At 61.4% G+C, this 17,273-nt stretch overlaps 1 protein-coding gene across 7 annotated transcripts in view; it reads right to left on the bottom strand.

Moving 5' to 3' along the window:
- The window catches only part of ATOSB (atos homolog B), a 50,769-nt gene that overhangs the window by 14,030 nt on the left and 19,466 nt on the right, over positions 1 to 17,273 (bottom strand). The window contains exons 1-2 of one of the 7 annotated variants that reach the window (XM_074995881.1): positions 14,588 to 14,665; positions 13,923 to 13,989 (exon numbers count right to left, since the gene is read on the bottom strand). The exons of 3 other annotated variants lie outside the window; for them this stretch is intronic. The gene's annotated coding sequence lies outside the window, so the exon portion shown is untranslated. Of the gene's footprint in view, positions 1 to 13,831; positions 13,990 to 14,587; positions 14,666 to 15,756; positions 15,868 to 17,273 lie in introns of those variants that run through there. 3 more of the 7 variants (XM_074995886.1, XM_074995884.1, XM_074995885.1) reach the window with 3 other exon arrangements.

A 17,273-nucleotide genomic window follows, 5' to 3' on the forward strand; every position in this document is an offset into this window, starting at 1 on the left:
ACGACCCTCTAGACAAGAAGCAAGTACCAGCTCCAGCCCGGCCAGTCACTGGCCTCTCCTGTGGAGGCTCCCAGCAAGGGGCCGCTGGAGGCAACTGTCTGGCGGCTATGGAGATGGGTTACACCAGAGCGCTGGGGTGGCTGGGCCCCCCAAAGGCAGGGACCAACCAGGTTCATACCCAGAGGAGATGTGAAATGCAAGCCAGCCCCTGCTGCCTGAACCTGGAGCAGAGCTGGTGGCCCTGAGAAGGGAACGCCCCTTGTTCCATGCCCCATCCTGGAGCCAGCCAAGACCCTAGAGACCAAGTCCACAGCCCTGCCCCACAGGATCAGACTGGAAACAAGGCAGCCAAGTGCCCTGCGAGCACTGCCCACAAGAACAGCTCATAGAAAGGCTCTTGCGGCCTCTGCCACCTTCCCTTCCTCTGGCTTCCAGCTCCTTGGCTCCATCACAGACTGGGAGCTCTCCAGAGCAGGGCCCGGCTTTACTCTGGCACATCAGGCCCCCAGCACGCCACAGATGAACCCGCACATAAGCGGCCAGCCAGCCGGTCTCTGCTTTCCTAACGAGCCTGACGCCAACATGGCCTTTCCATTACCCTCCGGTCCTGCACGTGCATCACAAACCCCATCAGCTGAGCAGGGAAGGAACCCTGGGCCTGCTGGCTGCCCTGCCCCGAACCTAGGCGGCAGAGGGTGAAAGTGCAGAGCAGTGCTATTCAGCGAGGACGGGGCAGATCTAAAGGGCGGTAGGCGAGGGCCACATGGGAATACCAGCTCAGCCCCTTTCCGACTGCCCCCCAGAGTGCCAGGAGCTAAGCAGAGGGCAACAGGTGTGTGTGCCCTGTCCATACCTCCAGCCATGCAGTGACACCCATGCCCCAGCTGGCTGCCCGGGAAGGGCTTGGATGCGAGACCTGGAAAGAATACCCACGCACACGGGGAAGCTGTGTTAGTGGCCCAATGGGGCGATCTCCCCAGTGCCGGGTGCACTCTGGAGCTGGGGGTGCCCCCGCCTGCAGAATTTAAAACCAAGCGCTGATGGTGGATGACCAGTGGCTGGCAGGGAGTCAGTGGGCAGTCAGGTCCAGCTGGGACAATTACACCCTAGAGATCCCAATTCCCCGCCTGAAGTTACAGCCCTTCTGACTCCCACACCCCACCAAGCGCTTCAAGCTGCTAGAAACCACATGTTCTACCCCAGAAGTAGCTGCATTTCAGCCATCAGCAGCTCGCATCCCAGTCTGCAGATGCAATGCACCATGGGACCCTGCTGGCACACCCACGGGGTAAACAGCGGGGTCTGGCTGGGCCAGGCCAGCATGTTACTAACCACAGTGCAGCAGGGGCCGGGGGTGGCTCAGCCGGCAGCCAGAGCCCAGGAGGCTGCTTGGCCTCCAGTTTGATTTCATGACAACCAAGCCAGGCTAGCAGCACCTGCTCTCAGCACAGCTCAGGGACCTCAGGATGTCTGCCAGGCCCTGCCCCTTCTGGGCCCAGGAGACTCAGGCCAACCCAGCTGCAGCAATGGCTGCTGGCTGCATCCTTCCCTCTGCAGACCCTCGTCCCAGCAGCTGCCCCATGGGCTGCAGTGACCATTGCATCCACACCTGCTACAGGCTGCCCAGGGACCCCTCCCCACACTGGGGACTCGCACAGCAGCAGGAGGGCTGCGCTGCCTTTCAGTGAAATCCCCAGGCAGGCTGCAGGGCCAAACTGGACCCAGCAGGGCCGGGTACCTGCCTGGGCATGCACCGAGCCCTGCAGGGCCGCAGAGCAGGGTCAGGCCAGCTGCGGTTCAGGGGCTGCTCCTCCCCACCCCAGAGCCAGCCAGCCTGCAGCAGCACTTTGCTGTTTATGGCTCCCAGCCCCTCCCTGCTACAGCCTGTAACCCTTATATAGCGAGAGCTGCTGTGCACAGCACGGGGCACCAGGAACTCCCGCACCGCAGCGCTGACAGGCCAGCAGGCACAGGGAGCCAGCAACAGCAGCAGCCTCTACAGCCTAGCGGCTGGGAGACCCAGCCAGCAGCCACAGCTGCAGGCAGCAAGCATCCCTCCCCAGCTCCAGCCCCAGCCCTCCTACAGCTGCAACCCCAGCACCGGGGTTAACTGCCCTCCCACCTCCAGGCAGGGAGGGGTTAGTCCACACTGCTGCTAACCTCCAGTGAGGATGGGTCACACCAACTCCTCCCCCTGCAGCTCCCTCCCCGGGGGGCCTAAGGGCAGCAACAGCACCTGGACACCTGGGAGCCCCCACCTGGCCTGCTGGAAGGGCCTGGCCAGACAGGGTGCTTCCCGTGCCTGCGCTGTGCCTCAGCTTCCCTCTCCTCACCCTGTACCCCACCCCTCCACAGCAGGCGCCTCAGGGCCTCAGTCTGATCCAGCCTGCTGGTGCATCCGGCCCAGCCCGGCCCTTCCATGAGGGAACAGGCCACGGCCCGAGCGCTCTCGCTGGCAGAGCGCCGGGCAGGCTGCCTCGGCATCACCCTGCCCCCAACAGGTCTTGGGGAGCGAGGATCCAGGAAGACCCAGGGCCTGGCTGCCCTCTCCCAGCCCTGGGCCTGGAGGAAAACTCCCAACCTCCCCCCACCGAGGAGCCAGGCCAGAGGAGGTGGCACAGTGCCGGAGAGGGGAGTCAGCCGCACCTCCGGCGCGAGGGCAGTGGCATTGCCAGCGTTGGGCCGGGAGCGGGACCGCGGCAGAGCCAGCACAGGCGGCTGGATCCCTACAGGAGAGCAGAGCCCAGGAGCAGCGCAGTGAACCAGTGCCCTGGCCCGCCGGCTGGGGGAGAGCTGCGGCCGAGCGGGCCGGAGAGAGCGCGCCCGTACTTGGCCGGCGGGTTGCTGCCTGGGTGGGACAGGAAACGGACCGCGCCTGGGGTGCAGCAGCAGTCTCTGCCGGGGAAGGGGGCCTGGAACTCCCCTCTGCCTTGGCTGGGGGGACTAGAGGCAGAGACACTGCACTGCCCAGCTCACTGCCTTTCCAGCCAGCTTGTCGCTGTCTAATCCACGCCCCAGCAGCGAGCGAGAGGCAGGCGTCACACGGAACCGAGCAGAGCCCCCTGCCAAGGACGCGTCATGTCCACAGACTCCCCCCACTGCTAGGAGGCAGCCAGTGCGAGGAGGGGGGCACCAGACCCTCGTGCCAGGAGACAGCACCCAGGGAAGCTCCCCAGCTGGTCCACGCCTCCACCATGGCCCTGAAAGCAGGCTCCCCTCCCCAGGGCCCTTCTGCCTCTCCCTGTCTGGCAGCGCCTGGCACAAGAGGAGAGCCAAGCCTAGCAGCCAGGGTGATGGGGCAGCCAACGTGCAGGAAGGATGGCAGTGCCCCAACCCTGCTGGAGGCAGCCCAGGAGCAGAGGTGCAACCGAGTGAGACAGCCACCCTCCGGTGCAGGCACGAGAATGCAGCGCCCAGAGACAGCAGGTCAGACACCAGCATTACCAGGGTCACACTCCACGCCACTCACCCCCTCTCCCTGGTCACAGTATCCCTCTCCCCAACAAACACCCTGAGCCCCAGGCTCCCAGTCCCTCGGGCCCCACCAGTATTTTGCCCGGTGTACCCGCAGCGGCCAATACGCCGTTCATTCGCTGACAGCACTGTGGCAAAGCAGAGCCGCACACGGGAGCACCCTCTGCCCCACCACTTGGAGGGCCAAGCCTGGCGGCGGCGGAGGCACCTCTGGGGAACCCCCAGCAGTTTGCGGGGGGAGGGTGCCTGGCAGGGGGGCGGCGCCTGTCTAGGTGCAGGGGAGAGCATATGGATATCCATTCAGTTGCTTTTGGACACCACTGATGTGCACAATGGGGAGAGAGGGAGCCCCACCCCCAAGCACCCGGTAGCCCTATGGTCACTGCACTCCTCCTCCCTAACGAGTCTCTGCCTCAGGCAGAGGGGGCCCTGACACCCAGGTCTCTCGCTTCCCAACTCCTCCTTCCCCATTCAAAGGCCCTCCAAGAATGAAAAGCAGCATAAAACCCTTCCCTCCATTCGGCGATGCAGACAGCCCCCTGGCTCAAACCTGTGCAGGCCAGGCCAGGCCAAAGCCGCCCAGCTCCCCAGCAGCTCAGAGGCTGGCCAGGAGCCTGAGAAAACCTGCAACACACACGCAAGCAGGGAAATCACATGCAGGGGCAGGCGGGTTGGGGACAGACCTTTGTCTCCGTCTGCCTGTCGCGCTGGCTGTCGCGCTGGAGAGGAAGGGGGGCTGGGGGGCAGCAAGGGAAGAGAACACCCCTAGCAGGCATGTCACAGCCACGTTCATCACTCAGAACTGCCTGCAGCCTGCACACACTCTAGCACTGGAAATCCTGGGAGCAAACGGAGATGCTGAAAGCTTGGAAATAACTGGATCCTGAGCCCAGAATCCAGCCGAGGATTCTAGTGCTGGTGAAAGTCGGAGATCAGATGCACTGAGGGCCGGGCCCAGTTAAGCAGGGGCCAGGCAAGCTCCCTGACCCGAAGGGACCACTGTGATCACCCAGGGTGACCCCCTGCCCATTGCAGGCCAGAGACCAGCACCTCCCACCCCTGGAAGAGCCCCCTGACCTATGGCTGAGTTACTGGCACCCTCAAACCATGGCTCGCAGCCTGCATGTGACAGAGACCCCACCAGTTACACCAGGTTAAACGTGCACATGGCCCATGACCCATGCTGCAGATTAAGGTAACACCCCCCCGCACACACCTCACGGTCTTTGCCAAATCTGACATGGGAGGAAACGTCTTCACACAACCCTGCCAGTCCCCTACACCCTGACCTTCAGCCCCACAGCTGTGCCAGCATGAGCTCCTCTGTTAGCCTGACCGTGCTACAGAGCAGGGACTGTGCGGAGACTGATCTGAACGGCACCCAGCAGGGCTTTCTGACCCACTGCTCTCGGGGCCAAGTGTGGAAATCACTTGACCGTACACGGCCAGTGACCGCCCAGCCCAGCTCCCTGCAGAAGCAGAAACGGAGGGGAGACGTGCTGGCCTCATCGGGAGGCAGCTGACTTGCAGGGCTCCTCTCCCTCGCTCTCACTCCGCACTTCAGCGTGGGGACCCCTGTTCAGCCCCTGAACTGAGCTGAACTGAAGGGGCTGGGCGGCTCCTCCAGAACACAAAGAGGAGGCGGCCGCAGTGTTAGCAGAGCTGGGGGTGGGGAAAGCCCTCCCTGCTGCTCTGTGCAACCTCTGCGACTCGCTGCAGAGACAGCAGGCTGCAGGGTCTCCTCAACGCTTCCCAACCTCCTGGGTGCAGAGCTGCCACGGCTGCTGCCCCCACGCCAAGCAGAGCGTGTTGGAGGAGCCGACTGGGGCCTAGGACAACAGCTGGTCCCACGAGAAGAAAAGACATTCAGTCACCGTTCCACCCCAACCTCAGCTCTAACGCCACAAGCCTCGCAGAGGGCTGCTGGACATGCCCGCAAAGGCCAGTCCAGTGGCAGGACTGGAAGGGACCTTCAGAGGTCGTCAGGTCCAGTCCCTGCCCTCCTGGCGGGCCCATCCACAGCATGCTGACAGGGCTTTGTCTAACCCCCTCTCAGTGTCTCTGCTGAGTGAGCTCCTGTAACCCCTGTAGGCCATTGATTCCAGCGCTTAACCACCCTGGCAGGTAGGGAGTTTTTCCTAGTGTCCAACATAAACCTCCCTTGCTGCACTCTAAGCCCACTGCTCCTCGTCCCATGCTCAGAGGCCAAGGAGAACCATTTACCCACATCCTGCAGCTGCTCTCCATGGGTTTCAGCTGAGGGCAGCAGTAGTGCCAACTGCCAGACGGCCAACAGCTCTGCTCCATCCCAAACCCTAGGTCCCACTGGCATGTCCACAGGGGACACACGCAGGACGGCACCACAAATAGCTAGGCCAGTCTTGCCAGACACGGGGACCGCTGTGGTTCTGTACCTGTGCAGCGCCTCGTGAAGCATGGCCCCAATCCCTGGCTGGGCTCCTGGGTGCAACCATGAAACCAGTTCTCCAGCCCAATCTCAGAAGCACAGAGGCACTGTAGGGTTAGGGTCCCATGGGAGGGGGAGGGGTGCCATTCAGCCAGCAAAGATGTGCACCGCTGCCCCCAAAGAGCTCACAATGGCAGAATGTTTCACAGGCTAGGGCGAATGCCCCCAGCACCGGTCAGGCCACTCCCGCCTGCCATTCAGGGCAGAGGCCCACCCCTGTAGCTCATCAGACCAGAGGAGAGACCCAGAAACGGCCTCTCCCACGCAGGGGTTAGAGCGGCAGGAGCAGCTGCAGGGTTCGCACAGGACGTGCTGGGGACCACACCAGAAACTGGGTGTGCACCTGGAGTGGTGACCGGGAGCTGGGTGGCGACTCACCAGGAGCCCTAGCTTGCAGAAAATAGGCCCGCCTGAAGCGGCCCGCACAGCTAACGAGGAGGTGCAGCCTCACGGGGGGCAGGGGCTGCTGGCACACTGCACACGGGACCTGCAGACTCCACAGCCTACACAGCAGGTCCTGCCAGGCCTCCCCAGCTGGCCCTGCTACCTTGCAGACAGGTGCCATGTCAGGCGGAGATCTGCAAACCAGAGAGAGCCTCACAAGGGGCATCCCTACACCAGCTCTCACTTCCTATAGTCCATCACAGCTGCAGTCTAGGCCTGTGTGATGGGGTCCAGGGGTCCCCCTGCACTGCACCCCATCCGCTGGCAGGAGTGACTCTCACTCAGCAGGTACAACAGGAGGTTTATTAGGCAACAGATGCCCAGTTTCTCACAGAAGCGTCAGTACAGCAGCCAGAGACAGTCCTTCCAACCCGTCCTGAGGAGAGGCCCCCGAGGGGTGCCCCTCTGGGGTGTAGCTTTCCCCCTCCTCAGGCTGGCTGCCTTCCAGCTCCCTCTCCCCCCCAACCTCTAACTACCGCCCACCATTCAAAAAACAGCTCGGCTCCACCCTCCTCTTTGTTCAGGGCAGAGGTGTTACCTGCCAGTCTAGGTTATAGCCCCAGGGTCATCCTTAGCCGCTGGGAGCTGCTCTGCTTGCTTCACACATGCATTCCCCCCACTCCATCACAGCCTGGCTGTGTGGCTTTCGCAGAAATGTGGGAATCTCCTCTAGTCCAGCCATAGGCTTTGCCAGGCCAGCTGGGCCCACGAAGGATTGTACCCTGTCCTGTGCTGCAGAGAGTGGGGAATCCCGCCACCTCCAGCCTTTGTGACATGATAAACAACAAACGGGCTTAGCTGGAGCCCACAGCCACTTCAACGCGCTCTGCAGCTCCCAGGAATCCAGCAGCAGAGCTGGGAACAGTGCTTGGGGCTCCTGGCTCCAACCATCGGACCACACTCTCTCCCCCTACACTCACGTGTAAGGCAGGCAACTGATGTCCGGAAGACGGGCTGGGTAACAGCCAGATGTCACGGAGAAGCAAGTAAAGTGGAAGGAGGGAAGCAGAGATCCTGTGGTTGCCAACATGAGGAAGAAGCCAAGCTACCACGACCAGGCGCCAGAGACTGGGAGCACCTGCACCAGTGCCAGTCTGCTGTGCAGGGTGCTGGCATGAGGGGGGCGTCCACCCACCCTGCAGACCACAGACCAGTTCTTCTGGTGCCTCCAGGTGCACAAAGCATCCAAAGGATGCTCCAGCAGCCATTGTCCCTGCAAGGCAGAGCTGCAGGCACAGCCAGCGGTCGGCTCTGCCGCTGTCGTGTGGCTGGGGGAGCCCCTTTACCCTGTGGCTACTCAGGTGAGGGACATTTGAGGAAGACTCACTTTAGCACACTCAGCTCCGGTTCGGGCCTCCGCAGAGCATGACGTCAGGCACTCGCTAAGCCACTTCAGAGGTCAGCGCTCACGGGACAACCAGTGCCCAGAGCCAGGAGAGCTGCAGGACACGGAAGTGCCCATCAGGGAGAGGTTCAGGACCAGACAGCCCAGGACAACGAAAGGCCGGCAGAGCAGCTGAAAGCAAGCGACACCTTCCAGACAGCTCCTCCTCCCGTCGCCTGCTTCCATCTGCTCCCTGTTCATCCAGGATCAGGGCTGGGCCGGCAGCTGCTGATCACCCGGGAGTGGGTGGAACTCGCTGTGCCAAGTAGCACAGCTGCGGACAGCAACCTGCATGTCACCCACATCCCACTTCCGCTCTCTAGTCAGTGCCCTTCTTCCACCGGCAATAGGCAGGTAGCACTGCAGCAGGTCACACCAAGTGGGCTAGCGCGGGAGGAGATGAGCAAGTTAGCACCATCAGAGACGGCTTCAGAGCGCCCGTCACAAGGCTCTGTGCTGGGCAGAGAAGGTGCTGCCTCAGAACAGCCTCAAAAGGAAAGGGTGATTGAGAGAGTTATAAAGAGGCAGGAAAGGGGCAGAACCCACGGGCCAGGGTCCTACATACCACCTAGGGGCAGAGCCAATGGAAAGAGCTACATGGTAAGGCTCATGCAGAGCCTCCAGGGATACAAGGCGAGTGCCCAGAAAAGCCCAGCACAGCAAGGGTGGCAGGGGATGCAGACGCAGTGTGGGGTGGTGGCAAGAACTTGCCTTACCAGCAAGCCAGCACCGCAGTGAGCGAGGAGCTGGAGTCTCGCCGATGGCACAGGGCGCACAGACAAAACTCTTCTCTGAGTGTCACAGTGTCCCATCTCTACACCCTCTCTTGGGGGCAGGGGGCGGGGGGAATTCTGCAGTAAGAGGAGCGACTGTCTGAGCAGGACTCAGACCATCCATCGCTGACACGCACACAGCCCTGGGGCCAGCCTCTCCCTACGCTCAGGGAAAGAGCAGAGGCTGGGCAGAAGAGGCTGAAATAACGCAGCCCGTGCCTCAGCGCACCTGCTGGAGGAAGCAGCCCGTGTGGGGATGGGTCTCCTTGTGCTTTTGGGCAGAGCCTGCAGCCTCCCTAGGAGCTGCGTCTCAGTGTGCAGGAGTGCCGAGGGCATGCAAGCCGAGTTCCCCATCCTGAGCATGCCTCAGTAGAGCCACAGGTCTCCCACAGTGTGCCATGCACTTGGCATCATGTTCCTTCTTCCGGCCCCCAGCCAGGACCCAGCCAGGCAGCTCAAAAGGGCGCTCGTTCAACCCAGGGGCCTGTGGTGGTCTAGCCTCACACTGCTCTGCAGGGGAGCTCTCCTCTAGTCCCTCGCAGGCAGTGCTGGGACAAGGAACCATGCTTACAGGGTTGGAGCTGCCTTCCCTACTGCACACCCAGATGTAACCCTGGCTCCTGCTGCCCCTGCCCCTGCCCCAGCATGGCCCTGCACCCCCAGAAACATGCCAACAAGGGCAGGGAGTCCTTATGCCAAGCCCTTCACAGCCCCAAGGCACAAAGAGTCACCCTCAAGTGCTCCCTGTAAGCTGCGCACTTCCACGGCCCATCAGGACAGTCAAGTCCTGTCCAGCTGATCAGCAGAGCAGCGCAACCAGGCGTTCTTCCCCTCCTGCTGGTGCACACTGGCATGCCTTGGTGCACATAAAAATTATTCCACATGTGGCTGTAAAAATTAGGGGGAAAAATTGCCCTCAAGCCTAGTCAGTCTTGTCCCCCTCATTGCTACAGCTGGGGAACAAGCAGCAGGAAATTAAGTGGCAAGGTCAAAAAGCAAGTCAGCGGCTGAGCTGAGATGAACCCAGCACCCTGGCCCTCCGCCCTGCCTGCTGAGTCACGCTACCTCTCTGAACAGCCACGCTCACAAACCCCTTCAGGAAGGGGCCCGGTGCCACACACAGCCCCCTCCCTCCATCTCAGGCATGTCTGCTGAGCGATGGGTCTTTCTCTTGGTCTCCCTCGGGGTCCAGCCAGGTCACTGCCCTGGACTGAGGTCAAAGCTGTTCCCTCCAGGCCAGAACCATGCAGCCCCAGCCCCAGGAGCACGGCCTGAGGAAATCCTGCCCCCCCCCGCAGCAGCCAGTGCACACACCCTCCCCCCAGCACTGCCGCAAACTCCAAAGGGCACCCGGCCAGGCTGGAGGAGGAAGGGCCAAACCCAGCCTTGCCAAGTCCCCTATCTGGAGGAACCAGGCTACCCCCACCAACAGAAGAGCTAGGCAGGGCAGGAAGCTGGGGCCACCGGTTCTTTGACTCTCCCCTTTGGACGCAGGGAGCCGCAGCCAGCCCCATGGGCAGAGGAGCCTTGCCAGGAGTAAGAACTGGAGAGGGGAGCAACGAGGACGGGGGTGGAGCAAGGAGCAGTCAGTCAAGCCTGGCTGTCCGCACACACCCCACCCTCTCGCACCCAGCATGCCTGGGCTCAGCTCCCTGCGCAGGTGGGGCCCAGCACCCATTGCAAGCCCACCTTTGGGTAGGGCTGGACCCCACACCTTGGCTCTGTCGAAAGGAGGCATTCTGCTGCGCAGTGCCCTGGGTGGGTGGTGCACCCGACAGCCCCCCTGCGGAGGGCAGGCAGCCCCTCACACCCCTTGCTCCTGTGGGAGCACTCGCTGGAACTGGACAAACCCTGCTCCTTTCAGCCACAAGAGGAGGCCCGGCTCAGCTAACGCAGGGGTGGGGCAGGATAAGCCAGACAAGCTCAACGTATTCCTGGGGCTCGCTGGGAACAGAGGAACCAAACGCCAGGACGGTACCAGAAACCAACACAGCCAGCCAGCCAGGAAGGGCTCAGCCCAGCTACAAAGCCTGGGCAGGGGCACACTGCAGAGTCACAGCCAAGCAGCATTCGTTTCATTGTCCCATGGAAGCAACAGCACCCCTTCCTATCCCTACCGGCTTGGCACCCGCACCTCCCTGGGCTCTGCAGAGGTGTTCAGGCCTCTTTTCCACCAGGGGGTGGGAGGGAACCAAGGCACAGAGAAGCGACTTGGCCAAGAACATACCAGGTGTCCGTGCCCGAAGCCAGGTGTCAAGGCTCCAAGGCCAGTGGCCTAGCGATTGGCATAAACAAGGACTCTTCTGGGGCTGTAACCTAACACAGCTGAGACTACACGACTGTCTGTGCTGGGTGCACGAGAGGATCACAGCTGTGGAGCTGGAGTGAAGACCCTGCAATGATGGCAGGGGGCTTTCCGTCACCCTAGCCAACCTGTCCCCTGGAGAGATGGTAGCGAGGTTGAAGAATCTCCCCTAGCAGGGGCTAGGCTGGCACTCAGATGAGCACAACAGCATCTCTCAGGGGGTTGAATTTTTCACACCCTTGAACAGCACAGCCAGGTTGACCTAAGTTCCAGGTGTAGAGCAGGCCGCAGGACCAGGGCTTGCCTGTTTCTCAGGAGTCTGAAACCCCTCAGCAAGGCATTCACCTGCAGCCCGAAAGCACAGCTGTGGCTCCCGGTCTGGCCAAGGTGACAGCAACCCGGAGACTGCTCTAACTTGCACCAATTGCCAACGGTTCCCTAGGGACCCTGCTTCAGCTTGGATAGCAGGAGCACAGTATGTACCACCCCTCGCCACTCCCCCAGGGCTGTTGGGAAGGAAGTACAGGAGCTATCTGGGACAGATCTGCAATCTCCTGGACAAAACTTACTGAATAAATCAGGCACTGAAAATGCCAGGGTGTATATAACTTCCATACTCTTCACCTGTACCTAAGTGGGGTACTGCAAAGGAGGCAGCAGGGAAAGGTGTTTCTTCCCCCCTTTGCACTGCCCGAATGGCACCATGGGAGCAGAAGAGGCTGAGCCTCTATCCTCTGTTACTGATTGTGGCCTCTCGATTCTTGTGAAACGCCCAGCTCAGGTGAAAAGCTGGACCACCACTGGCTGGGGGGCTGAAGTCAGAGCCTTTTGCCCCAACTCTACGTTGTCAGCATGCTGCAGACCTTTGCATCAATAACGAATCCCTGCCTTACCCAAGCTGCCACAGGGCAGTGTAGGGGGAGAGGCTTTGGCAGCTGGACAGGGGACAGGATGGGCTTTGTACACACGGAAGGCAAATTATTATTGTGAGAGAAGCATGTGAGCTGGATGCTTCTGCAGTTAACACAGTGAATAGTTACCGCCACTGACATTTAGACTGTCACAAGGTTCCAGAAGGAACAATCCACTGAGATGAACAGAGGCAGAGTCACCACGCTCAGTTTTCCATTGCACCATTCCTCCTCCTCAAGTCATCTCTGTGCTCCTCATATCTTTGATCTGCCCAGTCCTCAAGGCTGCTCTGACTTATGCCCTGGCTGCACAAGCCCTGCACAGGCTGTCCACAAGCAGACTGGCTGGAATGCAGTATGTGCTAGCTGTGCCCTACATTTCCTCCTGCCAGGGATGCAGTGAAAAGTGCCCACAGCCACTCTGTGCTGCCCAGAGAATCCACTCACATGCACTGGAGTGTGCAGAGGTCTTATCTACCTCCGCTGAGTTCAGAACACAGCAGATGATCACTCTCTCGTGCCAGGCTGTCTGCAGACTCAGGATGGCAACCCCAGCATGGGTCATGTTAACTTCACAGCTGCAAGAGCCAACTTGGGGATCACAATTTGGTGGCTGGAGTGGGCCCTGCCAGGCCTCATGGGGAACCTCTTCTTAGCTCAGCTGTTAAATCTTCCAGGCGACAAGCAAACGCAAACCTACACTTGCCAAAGTTACAAATCCAGCCCCAGGGTTCACTGACATGACCCATGCTTGGTACAAAACCCTACACAGCTGCCAGCTGGCTGCTGCCCGGCTCTAAACTCCCAAGGTGCATTGCCTGATTGGCAGAGAGTCGGAGGCTAACTCTGGAAGCACGTCTCCTCTCCTCCTTCCAGCTCATCTCCCTCCCTAGCTTCTTCTCCTGGCCCCCGGCCACCAGCTGTGCCCTGTACGGCCCTTTGGAGAGAGGGGACACTGCTAGCCCAGATTAGCTGCAGATCACCTGGCCTTGTGCTTCCCAGCCTAGCAATCACACAACAGACCTGGGAGGGCCTTGGACAGGGCACTTTAAAGGAAGCTCCCCTCACCGGCCACAGCACCAACCCAGCAGGAAGCTCTCTGAGGCCCACGTAATCTCCCTCTGTGCCCACAGTGCCACCTCCACTACCGGCACCTTGTTAGGGCTTGGCCCTCTCCCTGCAGGGCTTTGTTTAGCTACAGAGACTCGACCGTGGGGGCGATAGCAGGCGACAGAGTACAACGCGTCCCCCAAAAGGGCCATCTAGAGCAGACAGGTGCACCTGCCCATACCAGGGCAGCTCCCAGGCTGCCACAGGAAGCCTGGGCTCCAGGAAAGCTGTAGCAGAAGAACTGCTACTTCTTCCTCAGCTCCTTCCCCTTTGCTCTTCCAAGCAGCCACCCCAGGGATGCACACGTCACGCTGCAGGACCTGGCATGAGCTGTAAGCCCCATTCTCTAGGACCAGTGTGAACAGCCAAGATTTCTCCTAGATGTACTCAGAATACCTGCCTGCTCTCTCCCCAGTTCACCCAGACACAGACTGGCTCCTGCTTAACTCCTCTCACCGGTCTGGGGGGCCTCTGTGGTCAGCTGCTCTGCCCCTGCTATCAACAGCACCTTCCTTCCAGCAGAGAAAGGCTCTTCTTAATTCCCAGGTCTCTTCACTCCCAGTACAGGGTCCTGCACCAAGGATCTCTCCTCCCTCAGGCAACCTCTTGTCACAAACCCCAGTCTCTCCCCACCCCCATCAGCAATCTCCCTCCCCCCTCCCTGCCCAGAGCACCTTCCTTCCTCCAGGCCAGGGTGCTGAATTAGCCTTCTCCCTTGTTTCCTGTGTGCCACACCCTTCCCTCGTCCCTGCCACTCACTGGTGCTAGCTGAACGGCCTAGTCTGACAGCCTCCCCAGCATCCCCCACCCCACCCGGGGCCCCTTCTCTTTTTCTTGACCATTTGCCTCTTTTTCAGCGGTCAGGCCCTGCCACGAGAGGGGACCCCAGCACTCTGCAAACTGACTGGTGAGCAAGGGCAGGGCAGGGAGGGGAAGTGTGGATTATGCCATGTTTGGGCTCACCCCAGCTCAAAGGCAAGTACCCAGACCAGGCAGAGGTCTCAGGTCTTCTAATCACAGCTTCACGTTCACCCTGAGCCCCCACCTCATTCACCTCACAGTCCAGGACCTGTCCTCTTTGCACAGCTCTGTGAACTTGCAGCTGCTGCCAGTTGGGAGGCCTGAGGGAACCAAAGCATGGACAGCTGCCCCAGCAGCATTTGGAGGGGACCCGGGGGGGGGGGGGGGCAGAGCGCAGCCCTGCAGCATTTGGGGGGACCCGGGGGGGGGGCAGAGCGCAGCCCTGCAGCATTTGGGGGGACCCGGGGGGGGCAGAGTGCAGCCCCTGCAGCATTTGGGGGGGGCCCAGCGGGGGCAGGGCGCGGCCCCTGCAGCAGCAGGGGGTGGGGACCCCGGGGGGGGGGGGACAGAGGGCGGCCCCTGCAGCAGCGGGGGGGTGGGGACCCCGGGGGGGGCAGAGGGCGGCCCGTGCAGCAGCAGGGGGTGGGGACCCCGGGGGGGGCAGAGGGCGGCCCGTGCAGCAGCGGGGGGTGGGGACCCCGGGGGGGCAGAGCGCGGCCCCTGCAGCAGCGGGGGGTGGGGACCCCGGGGGCACACAGCCGTGGGGGCCCGGTCCCGCGGTGCTGCCCAGCTCTAAGCTTCCCTCCGCCGCACGCTGCGCAGCCCGCGGGCCCGGCCCGGCTCCCGCAGCGCGGGGGACAAGGCGGCCGCGGCACAAAGCCGAGCCGGGCCGGGCCGGGCCGGGCCGGGCCCACTTACCCGCGGCGCGAGCGGCGCCTAGGCCGGCGGCAGGGCTCACACGCCGGCCCCGGGCCGCCCGGCCGCCTCTCGCCCGGCTCCCGGGCCATTTCCTGCCAGCTGATCGCGCCGGCCCCCGGCCCCGCCCCCGCCCCGCCGCGGCCGGGCGCTGGCTCCGCCGGCGGGGGCCACGAGCGCTGCGCTCCCCGCTGGGACCGGCGGGGGAAACTGAGGCACGACCCCCCCCCAGCGCAGCGCCGCGCCGCGCCCGCGGCGGCCGAGAAGGCGCAGGCTCGGGCCCCTCGCCCCCTGCCGCGGCCGCTGGGCTGGGCTGGGCTGGGCTGCACCGCACCGCACCGCGCCGCAGGGCCCTGCCCCGGGAAGCCGCCGGCCCAGGCACGAGTGAGGCCGCTAGAAAGCGGCTCGCCGAGCCCAGCCCTGCAGCACGTTTCTTCCCGGAGGTGGACCCTGCGAGCCCGGGCGGGGAGCCAGGCCTCGGCAGCGGGAACTTACACCCCCCAGAGAAGCCCAACTCCTGCTCGGTCAGACCCTGCAGGAGGGTGGAGCCCAGCCCAGCCTTTCCCAGGCCGCACAAGGTCCCGCCCCTCCCCAGCCAGCGGGGCCTGTCCCTAAGCCCCGGGCTCCCCTCCGCCTCGCGCGGGGCCAGGCCAGGGCCAGAGCCCTGTCACTAACAGCTGCCTTGTCACCTCCCCAGCTGCCCCGTGTCCCCACTTCCCAAGTCAATGCTTCCCACAGCTCCTTGCAGGTTCCAGCCAGGCCTACACCACAGGGCCCAGAGCGGCATAAGCCCATGGGGTTTCTTCTGTCACCGCAGGAACACCAGTGAGCAGCGGGTCCATGGAGGCATCCCTCCAGCAGCCCACCTCCACTACGTCCGCCTTAGGGCGGCACCGCCGCGGGGCAGAGTAGGTGGGGATTTCATACCAGTGCGCTGGCCCTACATCAACCCATATTTTAAGCAGTGGCTGTCGGGAGGTGGCACAATGACCAAGAGCTAGTGAGCCTGCACCTGAGCTCCAGGTAGACTCAGCAAGCTGTAGGGGAAAGGGGGCCAGGCTTTCGTGGCTCCCACTCCAAACCTGAAGGAGGTCAGGACAGATCATGACACGGAATAGTAGTAGTTGGGGGGTGGGGTGGCTACTGAGATCATGAGAGCACAAGTGACTTACAACAGTGAAGGCTCCCGCCCAGCAGTGCATTCCTCATTTAACTCACTCGCAGGGACTTACGCACGGCCACCAGGATTTTTATGGCAAAAACCGCAGCCACGCTCGCAGGTTTGAGACACAGCTCCATCGCCAGGACTCCAAATCAAACCCGTCAAGGAAAGCCCTGGCAGGCAAGGCGGGGACTCTGAAGCCCACAGCCCTGGAGTTAGAGCCTTGCCCTCAGTGACACCTCACTGCCAGGTCAGATGAAGGAACTCAGCTGAAGTGTTTCACCATCAGAAGCTCCAGAAGCTGTGCTGACTCAACACTGTCAGGCGACTAGCAGCAGACTGCTGAGTGGACACCATCCAATATAAAGCTTCCTGTTCCCCTTGACTGACCATCTGTCCCTCACCAAATCTCTGTCTCCTGCATCCTTGCCCTAACACCAGCTCTGACCCTGGGTGGATCCATGGCATACCTTCCAGCTGAGGCCTTGGCTCTGACTGTTTCGTCAGGCTGGGCCACATCACAATCCCCGACAACTCTGGTTCTATGCTTAACATCTCCCAGACCCACTGGAAAACACTTTTGGTGCCTGGCAACTCACACAAGTGGTAGGTACCATCTCAAACTCCCGCCCCTTGAGCAGAAGGCCAGTCAGAACCAGCATCTAGTGGGAGAAGCCCAACCTCATGTTCTCCCACTGAAAAAAGTGCTCACCCTCAAAACCAGCCTGCTTTAAACCCACTGGTTTCGATATGGTAGCAAATTCCCCCTCCTGCACTGCCCCAAAATAGAGACTCTGCACAGGATGCACTGCTGTGGCTTGCCCAGCTCAGCTCTTTATCCTACTAGAATCATTAGCTTCATTATTTCTCTACCCTTTTTGCCACAGCGTCATTGCTGTAACAAAGCTAAGATGAGTTCATTGAGCTTGGCCAGGTAAGAGCAGTGCTGGTTAAACAGGGCTTGTACAGGCAGAAAGATGTAGTAAAAGAGAGAGCTGTGCTAGCCTACATACTATCAAAACGAAAACGCAGGCCAGCAGCACTGTAAACACTACCGAAATAATCACCTCATAAATTATTTTGTTGAAGTGCTCCTGGCCTGCGTTTTCGTTTTGATAGCAGAAAGACGTGTTTGTCCCCAAAACCCGTTGACATATCGTTGGTCTCCAAGGGTCCCAGAATCAGACCCGTTGGCTGCCTACGCTTCCATTGTCCCATGCCCTCTCTTTGCATGACAGACCCTTTGGGTGCGCCAAAGCCTGGGGCACGGAATCTTGGCGCCCAGCAGATGATCGGAGGCCATGGAGCTAAGAGCAGCAGTGTGTTTGGGTTCAGGCTGAAGACTGGGCACTCACACCACCCTCCATTCCCCAGGCTCTCAGAGCCCGGACTGCAGCCCCATGACAATTTTCATAGAATCAGAGGACTGGAAGGCAGGTCATCTAGTCCAGTGCCCTGCATTCACAGCTTCCAGCAAGGACCCCACAAACCCAAGTCACTTGGTCCAGGCCAGCCACAGCATAGCAT

Source organism: Carettochelys insculpta, chromosome 5 (genome assembly GCF_033958435.1).
Source record: "Carettochelys insculpta isolate YL-2023 chromosome 5, ASM3395843v1, whole genome shotgun sequence".
Classification (NCBI taxonomy): domain Eukaryota; kingdom Metazoa; phylum Chordata; order Testudines; family Carettochelyidae; genus Carettochelys; species Carettochelys insculpta.